We start from the raw sequence: 25,625 nt of genomic DNA, 5'->3' as shown, positions 1-25,625 counted from the left end.
AGAGGGAGAAAGAAATGTCTAAAATTAGCCAGTGCTGCAGGTTGGAACTCCTTTGAATTTGACTATCAGGTCATTCATGACCTCGACAGGAGCTGTTTCATTGGAATCTGGGGGCAGGTAGCAGGAGACAGAGGTAAGATGTGTGAGCAGTAAGTCAGCAACTGTGGACTCCTTTTCTGTAAGTATCGTTGGGAAGACAAGGAACAAGGTATGGCTGTGGCAGTGGAAGAAGGCTGAAGAAGTCTTTTTATTTTTTAAATTATTATTATTATTTTTGAGTCAGAGTCTCACTCTGTCACCTGGAATTGAGTACAGTGGCACCATCACAACTCACCAAAACCTCGACCTCCTGGACTCAGGAAATCCTTCTGCTTCAGCCTCCCAAGTAGCTGGGACTGCAGGTGCATGCCACCATACCTAGCTAATTTTTAATTTTTTTTTGTGTGTGGAGACAAGGTATCAATATGTTGCCTAGGCTGGTCTCAAACTCTTGGACTCAAGCAATCCTCTAGCCTTGGCCTCCCAAACTGCTGGGATTATAGGCTTGAGCTACCGTACCTGGCCCAGGAGAAGAATCTTTTTAAAGTAAGAAGAGATTGAGCATGTTTCTGTGCTGAGGAAAAGGAGCTACACAGAGGAGAAGCTGGAGATAATTGCTTCAGAGGAATGATCTCCCGGAGAAGGGTGGCCTGGAGAGTATTTGCTAGTGGCCTCACCTCTTATGGGAGGACAGTTCTCCCACTGGTTGTGTAGAGAAAGAGGTCAATGATGCTGCTGGTAAGTTTGTGGGGGAGGGGAGGACAGCAGAAGAAGCTGGCGGTATACTTGCCTGATGGCTTGTTTTTTTGTGTGAGCTATCAGGCTGCTAAGGAAGTGTATTGGGTAGGAAACTCGAGGGAGTGGTGAAACTTGGAGCAGGTGTTGCCCACAGAAGGATGTGTGGGCAACTGAGTTTGGGCACTGTGACTACACACTGGCCTGCATGGTTGTGGTATTTTCTCCACCAGTGCTCAATGCATTAGCTGAGAATTCACATGTCTGGGTTTATCTAGGGTTGAACTTTTGCTGCAGAGCAGGGGAAGGGTTGTAGCTCAGTATTAGAGGTCAAGAGAGTTGAGGTTGATGGAAGGAAAATGGTTTCAATGATAGATCACGGGTATAAGTAGGTTAGGGATGGCAATAATGCAGGGAGGTGGCTGGCAGTTGGGAGAAAATGGAGGGTTGGAGAATGAGAAGTCTCAGTGAGGCTGAATCATCTAGTGTAGTAATAGTGAATGAGCAAGAGGAGCAGACACAGAGAGTGGGCTGAGCAGTTTCAGATTTCAGAACAGGAGCAGCTGCAGACCGTGGGAGGGTATGACATGTCAGAAGGACCCAGAGATGCCTGGGATGGTCCTAGCTCTGAGATAGTGAGGAAGCCTGGGACCCAGGTACAAGAGTGACTGACAGCTGATGGGTGGGTGGGAGATGACAGTGTTGAGGGAGTAGAGGGTGGTCTAGGTGAATGGCATGGGCATCGGAAAGTGGAAGTCTTATAGGGAGGTGAAGGAGTGTGAGTTGAAAATGGCAAATGTACTTGGGGAGCACACCCAGTTGCTGGCCCTGTTTGCTTATAAAGTGTGTGGCACCTCCCACTGAAGGGTTGGGGGAAGCTGTGCCCTGTGGATAGCCAGGTCATAGGTAGGACAAGGGGGTGTTTTGTGGAAAGGTTAGGGGTGTTGAGGAGTTTGTAATCAGGTGACCCCTGGGGTACAGTAGAAAGGAAGGTGGACAGTGGGAGGATGGTTGAGGAGCCGAAGCACAGGTGTGGCAGTGATAGGCAATTGGACAGGTAACTGGTAGGGAAAGGGAGAGGAGTCAGGTGCTAGAGTGACTGATGGTCTCAGGTTTCTAGCTGTTTCAGTGGCAGTACCTGCAGAGGCTTCGGGTGGTGCCCACATCTTGATGAAACATTTTTATGATGGTCGGACAAACCAGTTTGAGAGAACAGGGGAAAAAGAAGAAAAATCCAGTTAGGCATGGTGGCTTACACCTGTAATCCCAGTCCTTGGGAGACGAGGATTGCTTGAGCCTAGGGGTTTAAGACCAGCCTGTGAAACATAGTAAGACCTACCAAAAATAATAACAAATCTCTCTACACACACACACACACACACACACACACACACACACACACACACACAAACACACACACACACACACACACACTCAAATAATTAGCCAGGCATGGTGGCGCTTGCCTGTAGTCCTAGCTACTCAGAAGGCTAAGTTGGAAGGATTGCCTGAGCCCAAAGGGGTCAAGGCTATGATGAACCATTATGGTGCCACTGTGCTCCATTCTGAGTGACAGAGTGAGACCTCAACTCAGGAAGAAGGAAGGAAGGAAGGAAGGGGAGAGAAAGCAAAAAATTCCATGCTACTTGGAAGGTAGGAAGGGGAGTGGACAGCTGAAAATAGAAAAATGAGAACTCAGAGGCTTTAATACCTAGGAAAGACAGTTTCTGGATATGAGAAGGGAGAAATGAGTTGTATTATATTGTGACAGCTTTATTTTCATAAATTCATTTCTCTTAAGATGTGGAAATTTGGGCTACCTAAATTTAACCTGCCTAAATAATTTTGTTTCAAATTTTATACACGGTAAGAATTTTTCAGTGTGCTTCTCATGTGTACATTTAACTACAAATACCATGTTTACAGTATTGTAAGCAGCAAATCTGGATTTTACCTTGAAATTTTCTACATGTTGCTTTTATGTGGAAAATTTAAGGTGAGTTTCATCAGGAACTGCTGAGCATAGGAGTTGCCTTGATAGTAGACACCTCACTTCTGTGGGCCAGTGATGACCTTGTTTGGCATCAGCTGCCAGCAGAGTTCCATGTATTAATATAAGACCAAAAATTCCAGTTCTTGTTTATTTTCCTTCTTTCCTTAACTACAGGATAATTAGAGCAAGCCACGCAGAGACCCTAAAGCCATGCAGAGAAAAAACCATACTGGATAATACATTTGCTCTTCCGTTTTTGTTTTTTAGCTTTCTGGCCATCCAGTCCATCTCCACTTCAGGCCCAGGGCCCGGTGAAGTCCAACAACATCGTGACTATCACTGGGATCTCCCTGTGCTTGTTCATCATCGTTGCCACCGTGCTCATCACACTGTGGAAGAGGTCTGGCCGCTCCCTCCAAGTGCAGCACCTCCACTTGACACAACTCCATCCACTCCGCAGGCTTCTGGAAGAACTCAGATGAGGAGAACATCTGTGAGCTGAGCTAGCAGCATGTGAGTGTCTCAGATGGGGCGGGATGGAGGGATGTGCCCGTGGAGACTCCCAGGGAATTGGGCATCCCTCTGACCTACAAGCGGAGTGTGCTAGTCACTCCCAAGGATGATGCCTCTGGCAGCAAGAGCTTCCAGTCCAGCACCCAGAAGATAATCCCCCCTCCTAGCCTGCAGGGTTTCTGTAGATCAATCTGCTGCTATTCTAATTGTTCTTACATGGTAGGTGATCTGGCCTTTTTCTCTTGCTGCCTTTAGGATTTTTTCTTTTATGCCTACTTTGTTTAGGCAAATTATTATGTGTCTAGGAGTTGGTCTTCTCATTTGTTGTCTTGCAGGGGTTCTCTGAATCTCTTGTGTTTGAATTTTTGCATCACTGATTAGTGGTCAATAAACTTTCTCATGGTTTGTTCCAATGTGGTCTCTGTCTCTCTTTCTGCCTCAGGAAGGCCAATTACTCTTAGGTTCGGTCTCTTGAAGTAATCGCTCATCTCTTGAAGGTTTTGTTCTGTCTTTTTGAGCTTGTGATCTATGTCTTAAACATAGATCACAAGCTCAAAAAGTTGGGGTTAGTTCTCTATTTTGGTCTTCAAGCTCTGAGATTCTTTCTTCTGCTTGGGTAATTCTGCTTTCCATGCTTATCAGTTTGTTATTTATTTCATTCACAGTATTCTTTATTATTGTTATCTCAGTTATCAGCTCCTGCCTAGTTTCTTCTTGTCTCTCCTCCATTCTTTTTAATCTCTCCTTTAATGTCTTGATATCTAGGTTTGTAGTTTGGGACCAGTCATTCTGGGGGCTCTTCATTGTTTACATTCCAAAGTCAGTTTTCTCAGTGTCTGCCCTCCCAGGGGTCTGGGAAAGACCCATATTCTTCTTTTGGTTTTTCTTCATTTGTGTAGATTTTTCTCTCTCTCTCCCTTTCCCTCCCCTTCTTTAATTCTGTTTTTCAGGGAAGGTGGGATTGCTTTAGTTTCACTTGTGCAATCTCTTGTTCTTCCTTATGAGGGTCCTCTGGCTTTGTTCACTTTTGAGGTTGGAGTGTGGGCTACGGGCTGTACTTTTTGCAGTTTTGAGGTATAATTGAGGGGGAAGCTGTGATTCAGAATCTATATGCTGATTCCAGCATCCACCAACAGGTGGATGAGCACATTGGAAACTATTTCCCACTGCCTTACAATCTGTCTGTGCAGCGGTATGTAGGTTTGGTCCCTGGATCAAAAGGAGGTACAAAAGAGGAAAGTAATGGAGGAAGGGGGAGTCAATAGGAAGTTAGAAAGAGAGAAGAGTGAGAGGGAAAACAGACATACATACCAACTAACAGGTGAAAAAGAGACACAAGACTGGAGAGAAGTGAAAAAACACGTGAGCCAAATTCCCTAAAGGATACTGGTAGTTACACAGAGACAGACCGATAAAATCATGAAACAGTATAAGTCAGAAAGCGAACAAAAGTGAGCAAAACAAACAGTCAAAATGATAAAATCAAAACTCAAAATAAGAGATTAGACTAGCTCTGGAAAAAATTTTCACAGCTAGCTGAAAAAGTGAGATTTCATTGAAAAAGAGCTTCCTGAGTGTTCATTAGAAGGAATGAAAAAGGCCACATATTATTTGGAAGTTTCAGAATAAGTTATATAGAAGATCTCAAAAACTGTCCAGGAGTTAGGGAACACAACCTCTGCAAGAAACAAGAATCATGCTGGCATTAAATTTTTTCATCAGCTGCACAAGAAGCCATGGAATAATAGCTTCAAAGTTTGGGGGAAATGATTTCCAACTTGAGACATCCATGCTCAGTCAAATTAATTGTGAGGGTAACATGAAGGCATTGTTAGGCATGCAAAGACTTAGGAAGCTTGCCTGCTTTTTCTTAAGTTCTTTGAACATATACTGCAACAGTAATACAACAAAGCAACTTGAGGAAGCCATAGGATTCAAAATACAGCAAATGTGACCCAGAATATCAGCTTTGTGGGTGACTTAGTCACCCATACATATTTAAGTTAGAATAGGGGCTCCAGGAAAGACAGGAGTTGTATGGAGGCTGAGGTGAGTGGATTGCCTGAGCCCACAGGTTCGAGACCCGCCTGGACAACTTGGTGAGACCTCATCTCTACAATAAATCAAAAAATCAGTCAGGCATGGTAGCGCATGCCTGTAGTTCCAGCTACTTGGAAGGCTGAGGTGGAAGGATCGCCAGAGCCTAGCAGGTCGAGGCTGTGGTGGCCGGGAGTGGCCATTGCACTCCAGTCTGGGTGACAGAGTGAGACTCCGACTCAAAAAAAAAAGAGTTGGAAGGACTTGAAGATGTACTACAAGCAAAGAATGAATGAAAATAAGAAACGTACCTAGACATTATTCTTATAAAAGACTCTATGAGAAAGTCATACTACAGATTTGAATAAAACTAAACTAAGACATCAATGACTTAAAAAAAAATTCTGAGCAATAGATTGGGTAAAATGGCAAATATGTCTTCTTTCATCAGGAAAACACTAGGCAAAGGAAAGAAAGAAAAGTATACTAACTGATTTTGAGCATTGAGCAGCACAGGGTTATGACACTGTAATTACAGAGAAAATTAATCACAGTACACTACTTGGCTCAGCTGTGAACTGTTTTCATAAGCGTCATAATGTTAATGCTATTCATTAGTTACTGTCTATTAGGTTCAACCTAAGGACAAACTATAGAAGACTTTATTATAGTCACAGAAAGGAATATCAGTGTTATCAGTCATGAAAATCTAAGAATTAGAGTATGGATTTAAAAAGCTTGGAAGTAGATAGAACTAAAAACAAAAGTTTAGGGATATTAATGGTGTAAAAGTGAGCAACAGAACTAAAAATAGTGATGTAACTATTGTGTGTGTCTTGTGTGTTTTGAGGGGGTGAATTAAGCTGAATTTTTACCTGTCATTGAAAAAGTCAATCATTAATGTCATAAAATAGCAGCCTAATCATATTTATACAGTTGAAGATCATCAGCAGGGGAATTTAAAACCACAAAGAGTAAAGTTGTAGCTTTGGGGATGTGGGACTGAAGCTGAGGGAAAAAAAGACAAGGAACAATTGCTTCTTGTTCTAAGTGTAAATCTTCCTATTTACTTTTTTTTTTTTTTAACTTTAGCAAAGCAAAAACCAACAATCCTACTTTACAAGGTTATGGTGAGGGTCAGAAATGATCTACTTTTAATGCCTGGAAATATAACCCATGAACCTTCCCATGGCTGTTATTAGGAGAATTTGCTCCTGTTGCTACTAGAACTCCAACCTCTCTCACTCCAATTTTTTCCTTCCGTGGGAGCCTGAAAGATTCATACTGCAGCTGCCCTGTCCTGCTGATGGTTCCTCCAGCTCTGGTTGTCTCTAACCGTCCACTTCTACTGCTGGCATATGTGTCCCCATCCAGCTGTTGCTGCTTTTAAAAGCCAGTTTCTCCTCAACCACTGCCAAAACACATCAAGCGGCATTTTATTACTATAAATTGATTGTTATAAGTTTATTGTATAAGTTCAAATGTATGAACTTAAAAACAATATTTAGCTCATAATTATATAAAATATTCATAATTAAGAATACATCTCATATAAAACCTTTGCTGTTTCTGAGTTTTATACCATAGAACCATTTGAAAAATACATTTTCCAAAAAAATAAAGCAATATGGCCAGGCACGGTGGCTCAAGTCTGTGATTCCAGTACTTTGGGAGGCCAAGGTGAGGGGATTGCCTGAGCTCATGGGTTCGAGAACAGCTTGGACTACTTGATGAGACCTCATCTCTACAATAAATCAAAGGATTAGCCAGGCATGGTAGCACGCACCTGTAGTTCTGGCTACTTGGAAGACTTAGGCAGAAGGATCACCTGAGTCCAGCAGGTTGATGCTGGGGTGGCTGTGAGCATGCCACTGCATGCCTTCCTGGGTGACAGAATGAGATTCCAACTCAAAATAAATAAATAAAATACATAAATAAAATAATGTATATCCATTATTGAACATTTGAAAAACAGACATAATTGCTCCATTTAATTGCTCCATACAAAAAGAAGTTCCATTTGGTCAATATTAAAATTAGATGGCTCTGAGTCTCCACACCACTGCTAAAGAGAAGGTCTCTCTTTTCTCCTTTAGTCTTTCAGCCTGAAATAATTCCAGGACTCCCAGGGGTGCTTACACCTCCTCTTCCCGAGGTGTCACTCTGGCCAGAAATCTGGAAGTCATCCTAAACTCCTCTTTGCTCTTCATTCTTCAGATCCACCTGAGAATACTAAGTCTTTGGAGAAATTAACCACCTCATCCAGGTCACATAGCCTCTGGTGAGTGGGCCTTAGGAGCCAAAATCTAGTGCTTAGGAGGCTTGTGCTGAAGCATGCTGTTTGAGGTAGGGCTATGTCTATTGGCAATAACATAGGTGAAGGCTCAATGGAGGATATGGATGGAATAAAGCCTCACCAGCGACTTACCTCCAACCCCCAGCTCCTGCCCCAAGAACCTTCTCTTGGCATCATTGACGTCATATAGCTTCTAAGTGGCAAAGGTAGGATTCATTTTTTTTCCGTGAATTTTGATGTCAAAATTTTATCTTTTCTCTCACTTTATTTGTTCAGAATTTTATTAGCAAAATTTCCAAATAACCAGGGACGTTGAAAGAATATGACAGTAACACTTGTATATTCATTACCACGGTGAAACAACCACTAATACATTGATATTTACTATACTTTTTTTTTGAGTTGGTGTCTCACTCTGTTGCCCGGGCTGGAGTGTGGTGGCACACTCATGGCCACTGCTGCCTTGACCTGCTGGGCTCAGGCAGTCCTTTCACCTCAACCTTCCAAGTAACCACAGGCTCATCACCATACCCAGTTAATTTTTGGATTTATTGTAGAGATGAGGTCTTGTCAAGTTGCCCAGGTTGGTCTTGAACCCTGAGGCTCAGGCAGTGTTTTCATTTCCACCTCCCAAAGTGCTGGGATTACAGGTGTAAGCCACCATGCTTGGCCTTCTACACTTGTTGTATTTGTTTATTAAGTTGAACCATATGAAACTGTAGTAAAAGTGGTTGAATAGAAACAATTTTGTGTAGTTCAGTCTACTGCATGGGTGTTGTTGAATAATTTGTAGACATGTTTCAGACCTACATGCCACTTCAGAATGTATCTTTTAAGATTAAGGATGTTCTTCTGTAAAATCCATAATATTATTACACCTGAGAAAGCAGTTCCCTAAAATAATCCAATATCCAGCCCATGTTCAGATTTCCCCAATTATTCACAAAATGTCTTTTATAGCCCCTCTTTTATTGATTCAGAATCCATTCGAGATTCATACATTGCACTTTATTATGTCTTTTTAAAATTCTAGAACATCACCATACATATCCTTAAAAAAAATGACATTGACCTCTTTTAAGTTGGGGTCACACTGCCTCCATGCTGGAGTGCAGTTGGCCAACCACGGCTTACCACATCCTCGACCTCCAGAGCTCATGTGATCCTCCTGCCTCAGCTTCCCGAGTAACTGGGACTACGGGTGTACACCACCACGTCTGGCTAAATTTTTAATTTTTTGTAGAGACAAGGTCTAGCCTAGTCTTGAACTCCTAGGCTCATGCAACCCTCCCTGCCTCCACCTTCCAAAATGCTAGGAGTACAGGTGTGAGTCACTACTCCTGGCCATTGACTTTTTAAATTGTGCCAGATTTGTCTGATTGCTTTCTGGTGATGTTAACTTGCTCTTTTATTCCCTGTATTTCCTGTAACTTATGAGTTATAGCTAAACACTTGAGTAGACCAAATGTGAAGACTTGAGTTGGGAACACTTATGGGGTGTTATATACCCATGTTGTATCATATCAGGAGGCACAGTTGTCCCATTACCAGCAATGCTGGGTTTGGACACTTCATTAAGATAGCAATTGCCAGATTTCACCACTGCAGGGTATTTGTAGTGGGAGACAATTCTCCACTGATTCTTGCTTCTCTGTATAACTCGTGGTGATTCAGGCACTGATTGCCCCTCTTTTTTTCCAGGACTATCTTTTTAAGGATGGTTTGACAGCAAATAACCTTAGAAGGCAAGGATAGCATCTCACTCTTCAGTAAAGTAATTTTTACATATTATTTTTTATTGCAGTTTAAAAAAACCATGAAATTTGTCATTTTTGAGTGTGGAGATCAGTAGTGTTAAGTATATTTACATTGTTGTGCCACCAATCTCCAAAACTTTTGTCATATTACAAAACAAACTCTATACCTATTAGAAAACAACTTCTGATTTTCCTTCCCCACTCCCCACCCCACTTTGACAGCTTTTGGCAACCACCATTCTGGCTTTCTGTTTCTATGAATTTGACTACTTTAGGTACCTTGCATGAGTGGAATCATGCAGTATTTGTCTTTTTTGTGACTGGTATATTTTCTTTAGTGTGATGTCCTCAAGGTTCATTCATGTTGTACCATGTGTCAGAATTTCCTTTATTTTTAAGGCTGAATAGTGTTCCATTGCATATTTATAACACACATGTTGCAATATGCCACATGTTCCTTTTTCATTCATCTAGCAATAAGACATTTGAATTGCTTTCACCTCTTGGCTACTATAAATAACTCTGTCATGAACATGAGTGGACACAGATCTTGTGTGTTCAGTTATTTTGAATATATACTAGAAGGGGAATTGCTGGATTGTATGATTATTTCTATTTCTGGTTTTACGAGGAGCCACCATAGCAGGTGTACCATTGTGTATTCCCATCAACAGTGTACTGAGATTTCAGTTTCTCTGCAATCTCAATAACACTTGTTACTTTCTTTTTCTTCCTTTCTTTTTTAGAGACAAGTCCTTACTATGTTGCCCAGGTTGGTCTCAAAGTGCTGGCGATCCTCTCTCCTGAGCCTCTGGAGTAGCTGGGACTTCAGGTGCACTCCACCGTCTTGGCTTTCCCCCCCCAATAGCAGCCATCCTAATGGATGTGAGATGGTTTTGATTTGCATTTCCCTATTGATTAGTGATGCTGAAAATCACTTGATATGCTTGTTGGGTATTTGTATATCTTCTTTGGGAAAATATCTATTCAAATCTTTTGCCCATTTAAAAAGTTGGGTTATTTGCTTTTTGTTGTTGAGTTGTAAGAGTTCTATATATATTTTGGATATAAGCCTACTCCCCTCCTTCCATTCATTCCTCCCTCCCTCCCTTCTTTTTTCTTTTCTTCTTCTTTCTGTGTGTCTTTTTCTCTGTGCCTGCCTTTGTCTTTATTTACTAGGATTACTTGGAATAATGCTCATTACTTTGCAAATTATCTTCTCCTATTCAATATGTTACCTTTTAACTCTATTGATTGTGTCTTTTGATGCATAGAGCAATTCAGATTTTGACATTACATGTTCTCTTAACTTCTATAATTTTATATTTGTACATTGCTTTTTTCACACTAAATACCTTGGCTCCTACTGGTATCAAAATATTTGCTTTAACCTACATTATACACAAAATAGTCTCAAAATCAGAATGCTACTATTGTTACTAAAAATAAAAATACAGGATGAAGTTTAATATGTCTTTGAAATTCTCTTTGTCCTTAGACTATATGGCACTAAATGTATAATCAGAGCATTGTGTTAAAAAATTTTGCTCAATATTCTTGTCTCTGTATGGCTGTCTTACCAATTCGATACAGAGTTTGGATAATTTGTTTCAGTTTGTTTTTAAATTCAGGGTTTACTTGTTTTTTCTTTAAATATGTAAAATCCTTATATGGATCATAAATGAAATCTCTATACAAAGATATATTCTGAAAAGTCTTGCTTCTATCCCTCTCACCTACCCCATTCTCCACACTCCTACCCCAGAGGTTTTTTTATTTGACCTTCCAGTGTTTCTTTAGGAAAGGATAAGCCATCTATGTATGCATTTGTATTCTTATTTCCTCCATTTCTCACACAACATGTAAAGTATTGATATCTTGAAGCACTTTATTTTATTTTATTTTTTTGAGTAGGAGTCTCACTCTAGTTGCCCAGGCTGGAGTGCAGTGGCACGCTCACAGCCACCGCAGCCTCAACCTGCTGGGCTTAGGCAATCCTTCCACCTCAGCCTTCCAATTAGCTGGAACTACAGACAGACGCCACTATGCCCGGCTCATTTATGTGATTTATTGTAGAGACAAGGTCTCACCAAGTTGCCCAGGCTGGTCTTGAACCCCTGGGCTCAGGCAATCCTCTCACCTTGGCCTCCCAAAGTGCTGGGTTTACAGGCTGAGTCACCGCACTTGGCTGAAGCACTTCATTTTAAATGGATGAGTCTTAAACTCTCTACATAAAGAAATCTGTAAGTAAGACTTACAATAACCAACCACATATAAACTTGAGATATTGTTATTCTAAGTGGTAAGTGATGGATACTTATTTTAAAAATAAGATGACATTGAAGGATGCCCATTGTATCATCAGGAACATTTATAGCTATTTTGCCTTTGTCATTCCTGTTCTCCCTCCCTAGCTATCTTAAATGTACAGCTGCCTGGGAGAATTTACAAGCCTATATTCCCACGGTACTTTGCTCATAAGTCAGTTTCCTATTCATCTCATTGTTTTATAGTTATTTATGTGCCTTTTTTCCTAATAGTGTGTGAAATCTGAGAGCAGGGATCAAACATCCTATTCCTTTTTGTATGTTAAGCAGCATGCTGTAGGGGCAAGTTCATTGTCTTTGGAATCTTGGCTCTACCACCTCCCTGCTGTGTTACTTCACCGCTGTGGACTTCAGTTTTCTTTTACAAAGAATAATATTCTGTTGCATAACTTGATAACATTAACTGAGATAATGTGAGTAAAAGGTCTCGTGCATGTCCTGACCCTCCCCTGAGCTTCCAGCACCACTTGACCAGCCATTCGCTTATTCTTAGATCCAACTTCCCTTTCCATTTGTGATATCAAGTCATCTGATAAACGGTTAAAACCACCTACACTCGCTCTACTGAGGATAGATGTTTTTCCTTCTTAATTCATAGCAAAAATGGAATTAGTGGAGCAGAGTGAGTTGGAAACACTGTTTTACAACTCCAGGGAACAACATCCCCACAGACAACAGCACAAATGGCGCCTCTTGAGGTTGTGTGACTTCACAGGCTTGCTTCTGGCCTCCAACCTACACTCTCTCTGCCTCTAAGCTCTTCTTTGTCTAAATTTCCCCTATCTCTTCTACCTGGGCTTAGGATCTCATCTATTCCCTTTAGCATCAGATTTCTTGAAGAAGTTATTTAATCCATTTTTTCCTCTTTACTAGCAATTTTCTTCTTTTCCAACTGCTCTTCAACTCATTGCAGTCTAGCTTTTGCCATCCCTAGACTGAAGTGTATTCCAGTAAAATCACTCTAATTTCAAAGCCTTTGCACTTGCCCACTAAAACCATATCATCACTCTATTTTATGTTGCATTCACACCTCTCTCAACACCAGCTCCACATCCTCCTTACTTGATTTCTTTTTCTTCAGAGCACTTATTCAATATATTACATTTTCACATAGATATTTGTTTATTGTCTGTGTCTCCCACTAGAATATAATTCTAGAGAGCAGGAAGTTTTATTTTCTATTTTACTAACTGATTTATCCCCAATGCCTTGAACAGGATAAGTAACTAATAGGTGCTTCATGCAGCTTTCTGATTTCCAGATTTATTGGGTCCTTTTCTATGTCCTCCTTGACCTCTCAGAGACATCTGGCACTTGCTTCCCTGTACTTTCATGACCACACAGTCTCCTGGGTTTCCTCCTATTTTTAGACCATTTCTTATTTTGCTTTGTCAGCTTCCTTTCTTCTTACTCTTAAAAATGGACTTTTCTAGTATTATCACTGTGACATTTCCCTTCTTACTCTACACACTTTTCCAGGATAGCTTATCTACACTCAGGGCTTCACTATCATCCACAACACAAAAATTCTCAGACATATATTTCCAACTGTTGACTGTTGTCCTCCTCCCATCTTCAAAATGCTCATCCCATCTTGGATCCCAGCACATCTTTTTTTTCTTGCCAGACTGCTCTATTCAGGTGAAGCATCAATGCACAACTGATTCCCCAAGCCAGAAACTTAGGCGTCACCTTGAACTTCTCCTTTTTTCCACCAGCTGTCTGCATCAGTAGGTCATCAGACTGTGTCAGTGTTATCCCTGCTTACTCTATCCCCATTACACTGCCTTATCATTTCTTGCTTATACTGTTTCAATAATTTTCTAAAACTCCCTTGCTTCTATCTTGTCTTCTTCTAATTCATCCCACACATGGCAGCCAGAGAATTCTCTTAAAAATGAAAATATGACCATGCCACTTCTCTTAAAGAGTTTTCTTTTTATGGTGACTCTCACCTGTTAGTAGAAATCATCCAAAATTCTTGGCATAGTACACGTGTAGAAGATCCTTCAAGATCTGGCACATCTTTTACCCTGACACAAATTTTTTGTACTTGGTGTGGAAGTCACACTCTTTCTTATCTTCTGTACTCTGTACATGCTGCTCCCAATACACAGATTCCTTTCTATGCTTTGTCCATCTGGTGAACTCCTACCCAGGTCTTCCCTGATATTCCCAAGCAGAGACAGAAGCTTCCTCTGTGTCCTCTCCTATCATTAAGTACCTCCTTTACAGCACCAATTGCATCACGGTAATTGCTATTCACATGTCTGTCTTCCTCAAGAAACTGTGAGCCCCAGGAGGGAATATACTACATTCTAATCATCTTCATTACCAGAGTACTTAGGGTAGTGACTGGCACAGCATTTTTACTCTAATTTATTAAATTGAACAATAAAAATACTACTCTTCAACATCATCTCACATTAAAGATGAGATTCTCATTTAACATGTCTATAAGGCACTTTCTGGGGGGTCCAGCATTGGCAAATTGTTACTCAATGCAGAAAAGCAGATACCATACCAGTGCAGTGGCAGAGCGTGGGTTGTCACCCAGAAGCCTGAGTTCTTGTCTCTTGGCCTCTATGGACTTTGTGGGGGCATTTAGCCCTTCAAACTTCAGTTTTCTCAACTATAAAATGAGGAGAGTTCTGAGATCAAACAAAAAAGTGGAACTAACTAACAGTCATGACTTTATTATGACAGCCAATTTGTAAACCTTACTATTCTAAAATTGGCTCTGTGTATTTCATCTCTCCTTGTCATGCAATTATAATTCTGTGTATTTATTTCATTGTGTGCCAGAGTCATAGGTGGTTATTTTATATCATAAACTTCACAAGGGCAAAAGACCTTTTGACTCTCAGTGTACGATTGAGTAGAGTACCTGGTACCTCATGTATGCTGGCTGAAGTGACTTGAAAAGGGTTCAGAACAACTTTACAAGTTCAGAATTGACAAGATTAGAAGCAGATTTGCTGTGATTTAGTTATTAGTAACAATTAAACAATGTTTTGCTCCTGGTAAATGGAAGGCACTAATTTATCCAAAGGAATAGGAAAAGAAATTAATGTCTTGATTTGCTAAATCAAACCCCTTTTAGTAAAATAGTGTTGAAAAATGGAAAATCCCCCTAGATGCCTCTGTGATATTTCATTACACTCAGTGTAGTCACCTATAAATACCTGCTGAATGAATGCTGTATGACTTAAGTTTCTCCACCATATACAGCTTGAATGAGCTCCCAGGAGCAGCTAACCACATCCCTTAATTGCACTTCTCTGCTGACAGCTGCCAGATAGGTATGGGGTCAGCATGGTTGCTAGATGGTGAAGTAGGAGCAAGGCAATCCTGAATAAACATCTAGGAATTTAGCAAGAAAAGTTTAGCAAAAAACTACATAAAACAGCAAATAAAAAAGTTTGGATATCAGTTAACGTAGACTTCTTTCAGGTATACCAGTATTTAAAAAAACAGAAGCTGTTTTCTGGTTGCCTGTGCACTGCCTCTGCCTATGTATGAGTTTTGGACACAAAATTTCAATTTGAATTCCTTTTGTGATAGAGCAATCCAGTCCAGTTTTCCATAGTGTCTGTGTTTATCTTTGAGTTGAGGTCTCACTCTGTTACTTAGCCAGGAGTGCAGTGGCATAATCATAGCTCACTGCAGCCTTGACCTTCTGGGCACTAGCTATTCTTCCACCTCAGCCTCCTGAGTAGCTGGGGCTACAGGTGTGCACTACCATGCCCTGCTGATTTATTTTTTTATTTTGTAGAGACTGGGTCTCACTATCTTGCTTAGGCTGGTCTTGAACTCCTGGGCTCAAGCAATCCTCTCTCCTTGGCCTCCCAAAGTACTGAGATTACAGGCATGAGCTACTGCATCCATTCCACTTTTCCATATTTTCTAACACTCCTTGTTAACTTGCTTCACTCATTTACACAACCTATGAAGCTCCTGAAACTTCCTCCTGGCTTAGAAGAAGTAGAAACTAGAAAGAGAGACATTTGGATGTCAAATTGACCTCAAGTTATTAATATAATTTAGTCTTCAAAGTTGGTCTAACCAAGCTTTCAGAACTGAGAGGCATGTTTCATGATAGAATTTATCTTAAGAGTTTTGTTTGTTGCTATAATTTTTGAAAGACTTTTAAAAAGTAACTTTCCAGATGCATTTTTTTCAGTAGTTAAGAACCACTTATTGTGTGCATACTATGCACCAGTCTAGGTGCATAGGTACATGGCTCCTCATGGAGTTTGGTCAGAGAGTAAGGACTTACTCAAGGCTACCGAACAGTCATCACAGTAGAGGAGGAACTCATCACCCTGCTAATTCAATCCCATGTCCTTTCCACTGCTCCATGAAGCAACATATGACTTCTTTTCATACAGGGCACTGAAAAGAAAGTTGACAATTTCATAATCTCTGAATGAGTAGCCCGAAGAAAGGTCTGCTATAAGATTATGATAAAATAAAAATAGCTAACATTTACTGAGTGCCTGCTTTGTGCTGACATTGTGCTTATATAAGCTATTATTCTCATTTACAGATGAAGAAAGTGAGGGATGCAGAAATTAAATAACTTGTTTGCTGAAGGGCACAGTCAGTGAACAGCAGAGCCAGGATTTGAACATAGGCAGTCCAGGCTCTAAATGTTACATATTATACATATAAACTATGTTTTAGCAATTTTTCTTTTATTTGATGGGGGTGGGAGGAGGAGGGAGGGAGACAGTAGGGTAAACACTAGTCTACATTTTCAGTTCAATGAAATATTTCTGGCAAAAAGTCAATCATGTAATATTTATTGGCATTTTTATTGACATCATGTTACTGCTATAGCATTCCGTGATACCAATGTTCAATTTATTTGGAGAGCTCTCAAATTTAAAATATTTTTTGAAGCTGATTAGATGGAAAACAAATTAAAAAAACCATACGACATGCAGTTCTCAGCAGAAGAGCTACAGCCCCTCTTCCAAGAAGGCCTCATCTGTTTCTATTCTTCCATCACTGAGTCCAGATGTTTTCATCCTCCTAGAAAATGCTTTCCAATTGGAACTTCCTGTTCAAGCAAATCTAAGCTGAGTCATGCTTTCTGTAGGTTGGCTGTTTCAAGCCATCCATTACTAAAAAACAGTTCTGTTGCTTTTGTTCTGTGTTCTCACTCAGCAACATAGTATCTTCTTTTATTAACTTAAAATTTAGTGTTTGCATCTGCGGGGAAAAGGATTTAATTGTCAAGTCGGATAGTGCAAGAAAAACATTGCTTCTAAATTATTAGAGTAACCAGGAACTTTCTGTGGATTATTTCCTGCTCATGGTTATAATAACAACATCATAAGAAGTGTGTTGTCTTGACCTCACTTTTAAAAAACCAATTGAGAAGCAAAGCCTTAATTTCTCAACCACCTCATCTTTGACAAAGCCTCCAACAACAACCACTGGGGTGAGGAGACCCTATTCAGTAAATAGTGCTGGGAAAACAGGCTGATCACATGCAAAAAATTGAAACAGGACCCATACCTATCACCATACACAAAAATTAACTCTAAATAGATCAAAGACCTAAACGTAAAACCTCAAACTATAGGAATCTTGGAAAAAGCAGGAGACACTCTTATGGAAATTGGAACTGGCAGCCAATTCCTGATCAGAACCCTAAGTGCTCATAGCATAAGAAATAAGATAACCAAGTGGGACCTCATCAAACTGATGAACTTCTGCAAAGCAAAAGAAACCATCAAGAGAGCAGGGAGACAGCCCACAGAATGCGAAAAAATATTTGCCAACTGTGTATCTGACAAAGGCCCAACACCTAGGATCTACAAGTAACTCAAATGCACAAAAAGGAAAATAAGAAACAGCCTGATTAAAAAGTAGGCAAAAGACATGAATAGACACTTCTCAAAAGAAGATATATGGGCAGCCAACAAACACTTGAAAAAGTGCTCAGCCTCGCTCATTATCAGAGAAATGCAAATCAAAACCACATTGAGATACCACATTGAGTAAGAATGGCCATCATTAATAAAACAACAACACAGCTGGTGAGGATGCGGAGAAAAAGGAACGCTTCTACATTGCTGGTGGGAATGCAAACTAGTGCAACTTCTTTGGAAGACAGTGTGGTGATTTTTGAAATAACTAGAAATTGACCTTCCATATGACCCAGCAATCCCTCTACTAGGAATATACCCAGAGGAACCACAAGTCATTCTACAAAAAAGATACCTGCACACTCATGTTTGTTGCAGCTCCATTCACAGTAGCAAAAGCATGCTGACCACTGAAGCTGGACTGGATTTTAAAAATGTGGTACATATACACAATGGAATATTATGCAGCCATAAAGAAGGGCAAACATATGGACTTTGCAACAAATTGGATGGATTCAAAGTCTATCATACTCAGTGATCTATCACAGAAATAAAGAACAGAGTACCATATGTTCTTACTTATAAGTGGACCTTGAACAATTAGCATAATACTATAAGAAAGGGATTAGCAGTAGTGGGAAACTGCTAGGGAAGGGGGATGAGACTGGCAGTTGAGGGAAACTGCCAGGGGAGGGAGGGGAAACCTCATCAACAAGGGTCTCTGCATAATGGACATTTGTATACCTAACCCTGAAATGTACCCTGCGTCTTAAAAAAAAATTCTTCCTAGATATCCAGTCCCTAAGAGAATATGCTATTTTTGGACCAGTTCTACAGAAGATGCTTAAGAAGGCATTGAGCACAGAAGAAAAAAAAGAAAGACCATGCAGTTTGCAATAGTACAGGCAAACACAGAGTCAACAGAACATACAATCACCCTCAAAAATGAAAACACACACATATAGTAATGTAAAAGTTAAAATGAAAATACAGCCTTATAATAGCCATATGATAGGGAAAAACTCTCACATTTCATTAATCAGCCTGAACATGAATAGACTAAATGAACCACTGAGAAGACATAGAATGGCAAACTGGATTAAAAAAAAAATGACTGAATGATATGCTGCCTTCAAGAAACACATCTTAATTCAAAGTACATTCACAGATTCAAAGTTAAAGGATGGAAAATGATCATTCAGACAAATAGGAAACAAAAAAAGGCAGGAATTGCAATTCTAATATCAGACAAAACAGCCTTCAAACTATCAAAAATTAAAAAGGATACAGAAGGATGCTTCATAATTATTAAAATTTTAATCCACTAGCAAGAAATATTCATCCTAAACATATAAGCACCTAAAACAGGAGCACCAGGATTTATAAAACAACTACTAAGTAAATTAATAGAAGACATTAACTCTAACACAATCACAACTGGGGACTTAAATACCCCACTAAAAACCCTAGATAAATACCAAAAGAAAAAAATCAATAAGATGATCTGGAACCTCAATTTGACACTTGACCAGAAGGACCAAATACATTTATAGAGCACTCCACTCAACAATCACAGATTATACATTCTACTTATTACCACATGTAACATACTAAAAGATTGACTACATTCTCAGTCATAAAGCAAACATAAACAGATTCCACAAGACTGAAATAATACCATACATCTTCTCAGATCATAATGGAATAAAAATAAATATCACTACCAACAAGATCCTTTCAAAACATACAAAGATATGAACACTAAATAACACACTAAACAACTACTGAATGACTCCTGGTTCAATATGAAAATAGAGACAGAAATTAAAAGATTTCTAGAAACAAATGAAAACAAAGTTACATCTTACTAGAATCTCTGGGATGCCATGAAAACAGTAATAAGAGGGAGATTTATAACTCTAAACACACACTTTAATACAATAGAAGGATTATAAATAAACAGCTGGAAAGGCAAGACCACGCAAAACCCTAATGTCAGCAGAAGAATCCAGGTCACCAAAATAAAGTCTCAACCACAGGACATAGAAGACAAAAGTATCATTGAAAAACATCAACAAAACAAAAAGCTGGTTCTTCGAAAGGATAAATAAGATTGATGGACACCTAGCCAGATTGACTAAGAAAAAGAGAGAAAAAGCAATGAACACAATTAAAATTGCCATAGCTGAGGTTACAACTGACCCTGAAGAATTTCTAAAGATAATCAGTGCTTACTGTGCACACCTGTAAAAGGCAAACTTGAAAATCTAAGTTCAATGGAGAAATTTCTGACATCACACAAGTTCCCAAGGTTGAAACAAGAATAAATTGAAATTCGAAATAGACCAAAAACAACCCAGGAAATTGTCGCCATTGTAAGAATCTACCTACAAAAACAAAACAAAACGCCCTGGACCAGACAGCTTCCCAGCAGAATTCTAAAAAACATACAAGGAGGAGCTGATATCAATACTTTCAAAAGTGTTCTGAGACATCAAGAAAGATGGAACCCTCCCATATCATTTTATGAAGTTAGCATCACACTGATACCCAAACCTGGCAAGTACCCAATAAGGAAAGGAAATTACAGGCCAATCTCCTTGATGAACATAGAGCAAAAATTCTCAAAAAGATTCTAGCAAATTGGATACAACAAGACATCTCAAGAATCACCCACCATGACCAAGTAGACTTTATTCCTGGGATGTAGGGCTGTTTCAACATTCATAAGACCATAAATGTAATTCAGTACATCAACAGATGGTAAAAACAAGAACCACATGATTATGTCATAAGATGCAGAAAAAGCTTTTGACAAAAATCCAGCATCCCTTCTTGATAAAAACACTTGAGCACCTAATTACAGAAGGAACATTCCTCAAAATAGTAAGGGCTGTCTATGATAAACCCACAGCAAACACTGTTCAATGTGCAAATGTTGGAAGCATTTCCCTTGAAAACCGGAACAAGACAAGGCTGCCCACTCTCACTCCTCCTGCTCAACATAGTGTTGGAAGTCCTAGCTGGAGCCATGAGGCAAGAGAAGGAAATCAGGGGTATTCAAGTAAGGAAAGAAGGAGCTAAGTTATCCCAAGGTATGATCCTTTTCTTCAACTCACAAGGGAACCTGCCAGGGGAGGGGAGGTGGGATTGTCAGTTGAGAAATGCCAGGGGAGGGAGGGGCACAGGTTATCAACAAGGGTACCTGTATAATGTACATTTGTATACCTAGTCCTGAATTATACACATCTTAAACAAGCAAACAAACAAGCACAAGGGAGTCCATCAAAAACCTCCTTGCACTGATAAATGACTTTGGCAAAGTCTCAGGGGGTACAAATCAATGTGCAAAAACATTTGCATTTCTATACAGCAACAAACAGGAAGATAACCAAATAAAAAGCACAATCCCACTCTCAATAGCCACCAAAAAAAAAAAAAAATCTTGGCATCTAACTAACCAGAGAAGTGAAAGATCTCTACAAAAAGAACTATTATTCATTGTATTATTCATTGATACAAACAAATGGAAAAACATCCTCTGCTGAGGATGAGCTGAAAGAAAAACAACCCAACTCTACTAATGTGGGCAAAAGACATGAATAGACACTTCTCAAAAGAAAACATACAACCCAGCAGTCTCCCTTCAGGAAATACACCTGGAAGAATGCAAATTGTTCTACAAATAAGATACCTGTATGTGCACATTTGTTGCTGCACTATTCATAATAGCAAAAATATGGAACCAACCCTGCTGCCCATCAAAAGTGGACTTGATAAAGTAAATGTGGTACATATACAAAATGGAATATTACGCAGTCATAAAAAAGAACACAATTATGAACTTAACAGTAAACTGGAAGGATTTAGAGTCCACCATACTTAAGGATCTATTATAGAAACAAATAACCTATAAGTGGGTCCTCAATATTTATCACAATGCTACAAAGGAGGGATTGGCAGTTGTGGGACCCTGCCAGGAAAGGAAGCAATGGGAGAGGGCTCATGTCATCACTAAGGGGAAGTACGGACCAGCTGGAGGTCCAAAGTTCACCTGCATGTATACTACTTATGTACCTAACCCTGCTCTGTACCCCATATCTCAATAATAAAATAGGAAAAAAAGTGGGATTTTTCTTTCAAGACACCCACCCATATCAGCTCTCTGGTATGTCTTCCTTTTTCTTTTTCTCCCTAATAAATTCTGGTTTTAAACTTTACTGATCATACTGAAATTCTTCTCAGTAGAGAGTCGACGAACTTGCCAGCATTGCACCATACCCCACTCAGCAACAATATGACTGGTCAACAGTCTTGAGTCCCTCCCAACTATGCAAACTCAAGTTGGTCCTAAGTTCATTAATTTCATTAGTTCAAAACAAGGCTTTAGATTTCAGACTAAAATTATGTGTTCAACCATAAAAGGTAGTACTTTTATTAATAAAACAGCAAGAACAAATAGGTTCCGTCATTGAAAAATATGCTATCTTTTTAGATAACACTAGAGAAATAACTGAAAGAAATGATTGCCATCCGAAAGGCAAATAAAAAGCTGATAATTTAAAAATACTTCCTCTAAGAAACACAACTGCTTAAAATATCACAGAAAAACTGCAGTCATTTAAAAATACATGCCAATCTTTTTTTTTTTTTCAATTTTTATTTTGAAATTGTGGGTACAATTCAGGGTTAGGTATACAAATGTTCATTGTGCATGAGGTGTGCTCCCCATTCCCCAGGTGGATATCGACTACTGTGAATCCCAGCTGTCCCCCTTCCCCCTCCCCACAGTTTCCCACTACTTTCAATCCCTTTCCTACAGTAATATGGTAGTTGTTCAAGGTCCACTTATGAGTGAGAACATGTGATACTCATCTCTTTGTTTCTGTGAGAGATCACTCAGTATTATAAGCTCTAATTCCATCCACATTGCTGTGAAGTTCATGACTGTGTTCTTCTTTATGGCTGTGCAATATTCCATTGTATATATGTACCATATTTTTTTAATCCAGCCTCTTTTGATGGGCAGCATGGTTGGTTCCATGTTCTTGTTATTATGAACAATGCTGTGATAAACATACATAGGTATCTTTTTTATAGACTGAGCTGAGTTCTTCTGGGTATATTCCCAGGAGAGGGATTGTGGGATCATATGGAAGGTCAATTTTTAGGAGTTTTAGGAATCGCCACACTGATTTCCACAGAGGCTGTACTAGTTTATATTCCCACCAACAGTGTAGAAGTGTTCCCTTTTCGCCACATCTTCTCTAGCATCTATTATTTTTTGAGTTATTGATGATGGCCACATGGAGAAGATTGAAACAGGACCCCTACCTATCCCCATACACAAAAATTAACTCTAAATGAATCACAGACCTAAATGTAAAACCTCAAACTGTAAGAACCTTAGAAAATACAGGAGACACTCTTATGGAAATTGGAACTGGTAACCAATTCCTGATCAAAGGCCGTAAGAGAGAAGATAGACAAGTGGGACCTCATTAAATTGACAAGCTTCTGCAAAGCCAAAGAAACCATCAAGAGAGCAAGGAGACAGCCCACAGACTGGGAAAAAATATTTGCCAACTCCATGTCTGACAAAGGCTTAACATCAAGGATCTATAAGGAACTCAAACGTGCTGAAAAGAAAAAAACAAACAGCCCCATTACAAAGTGGGCAAAACATATGAATAGACACTTCTCAAAAGAAGACATATGAGCAGCCAATAGACACATGAAAAATGTTCAGCTTCACTAGTCATCAAGAAGATGCAAATTAAAACTACACTGAGATACCACCTAAGTCCAATCAGAATGGCCATCATCAATGCCAGTCTTAATATCAGGACATAAGCAGAGGGAAAAAATGAAAATAAAGAGACAGTGGAAGCTAGAAAAAGATTTTCTTAGGAGGAAAGTTGAAATCTTAGCAAACATATTAAAGGGAAATTAAACTAAAACAAGACCTCAAGGGTCCTAGATATAAAGGGGAAAGGAAAACAAACTAAGGTCTAACTGGTATTAGGGAGGTTATTAGCTACAGGTATTGCCAGGTGGGGTGTGGCACAAAACTCTTGGATGCTTTGATTCAATTCAAATGAATTTCAGAGTGGCCAGCATAGTTTCACAATAGAATTTATTAGAGAAAAAGAAGAGGAGAGATCGATGGACATGCAAGAAAGAGCTGACATGGGTGAGGGAAAAATTGTGCTTTTGGTTTTTGACAAAAGGTTTTTTACACATTTAGTGTTTAACATGTTCCTGAGTTGGCAGGGGTAACTGCTTCAGAGAGATTGCCATCTCTACATCTCTGATGGGTGAGGGGGTGGGGTGGCCTGAGAGTCCACATTGAATCCACATTCCAGTTCCCAAGGTGGTTTGGCCTGTTGAGAAAATGTCTGGACCCTTTCTTACTATAAATTGGCTATAAGAAATTGATCTATCTGTGCTTAACCTGTACTGCCTGCCCTGTCTCAGAGGAAAGATATTTAGTTATTACTAGACCAAAAACAGTGATTCAAGAAGTTTCAATATTATTCCACAAAATGAGAGAAAAAAAGAGTATACTAAAATGACACCCTCGAGAGGGCTAAAATCCAGGAAACTACTAAATGGTGGACTCTTAAAATTGCTGTTGGAATTCTGTAGTAAAAGCAACTGATTTTCTTGCCTTCCATCCTGCACTACTATAATCCATTTATTTCTAAAAGCCACATCTGATGGTGTCCCTTACTGAAACACACACACACACACACACACAGCTCACACTCCTTAGCACGGAAGACAGGTCTTTCTATGACCTGTATTCTATGTATCTCTCTGAATTGTTTCTTGACAAATCCCACCGTATGCATCCTGGGTTCCAGTTGTACCAAAATATTTGCCTGTCTTGTGTATTACAAACTTTATTACATGTTCATTTTGCCTACTATACATTCATAGCACCTATAATGTTTTATTTTTTTGTATGTATTTGTTGACTTTAATTAGATTCTAAGCCAATGGTTCTTGGATGCTGACAAGAACTGATATAGCTCTCAAGAGGCATTTCGAAAATGGAAAAGACATTTTTAGTTGTCACGAGGTTGGGAGCTGGGCAAGCACAACAGACATTCAGTGAACAGGCCATGCTTGCAGTATGCATACAGTCCAGTTCAGAAAAGAACTGTAGGCTCGTGTCCAACTTTTAAGTGTTCCAATGGACTTTCTGTAGGTAAAAAACATCTTTATAGTTATCTGAGTTAAGATTCAAGCTCTCTTATGTCGAAAGTATGTTTTCATGGTGTTATATATCGAATTTCACAGAAATACAAGTACCATATAAACTGAAGACAGATATACTCGGCATCTATCCAGAACTTTATCAAGAGTTGTTACCCATTTCAGAAGTCATATCGCCAAGAGCAGAACTGTGGGTAGTTTTTGAATCAGCGATATAGCATACCTGTATTGGTTTGGATTTATTGCAGAGGCATTCATGGTGATTCTAAGTAGATACACAGATTTCCTCACTTCTCTCTCTCTCTCACTTTGGCAATGTCTCAGGGTACAAGAAAAGGTACAACTTGTTCTTATTTCAAAATGTCAAATATAAATTAAAAATGAGGGTAAATGTGTAGTTACGTATATAATATTGGGTTTTACTGTATTGTTTGCACAAATGAACAGTCACAAATATGTCTACTCTGCCAATGCATTTTTTCTAATTAAGACAATGAATCCATGAAGATTAAGTGACCATTTTACAAAGGAACATATTGATCAAATTGGCAAAGAAAGACACATTCTGAAATTTAAGGAGAATGAAAAACTGCAATACTGTCACTAGAATGTTGGACAATGATCTCTGCAGAAGGAGGTAGACCCCATTGGTTCTTACAGAACAACATCAATGATCACGCAACACGTACACAGTACATTATTCAAAAATATTTGTCTTATCAGCTGTATAAGAGATTACTACGAAGAAATGAAAAGAAATCCAAATGAATTTTTTATTCCATTGTAATATTTCTTTAAGAAGATGGTAAAATATATTTAAATCCACTG

General features: G+C 39.3%; 1 pseudogene; it reads left to right on the top strand.

Moving 5' to 3' along the window:
* LOC110594350 overlaps positions 1–25,625 on the top strand; it is a 48,639-nt pseudogene that overhangs the window by 22,542 nt on the left and 472 nt on the right.

This window comes from Carlito syrichta, unplaced genomic scaffold (assembly GCF_000164805.1).
Source record: "Carlito syrichta isolate Samal-C Ts95f unplaced genomic scaffold, Tarsius_syrichta-2.0.1 Scaffold315088, whole genome shotgun sequence".
NCBI classification, from domain to species: domain Eukaryota; kingdom Metazoa; phylum Chordata; class Mammalia; order Primates; family Tarsiidae; genus Carlito; species Carlito syrichta.
This window is presented reverse-complemented; position numbering and strand designations above follow the sequence as displayed.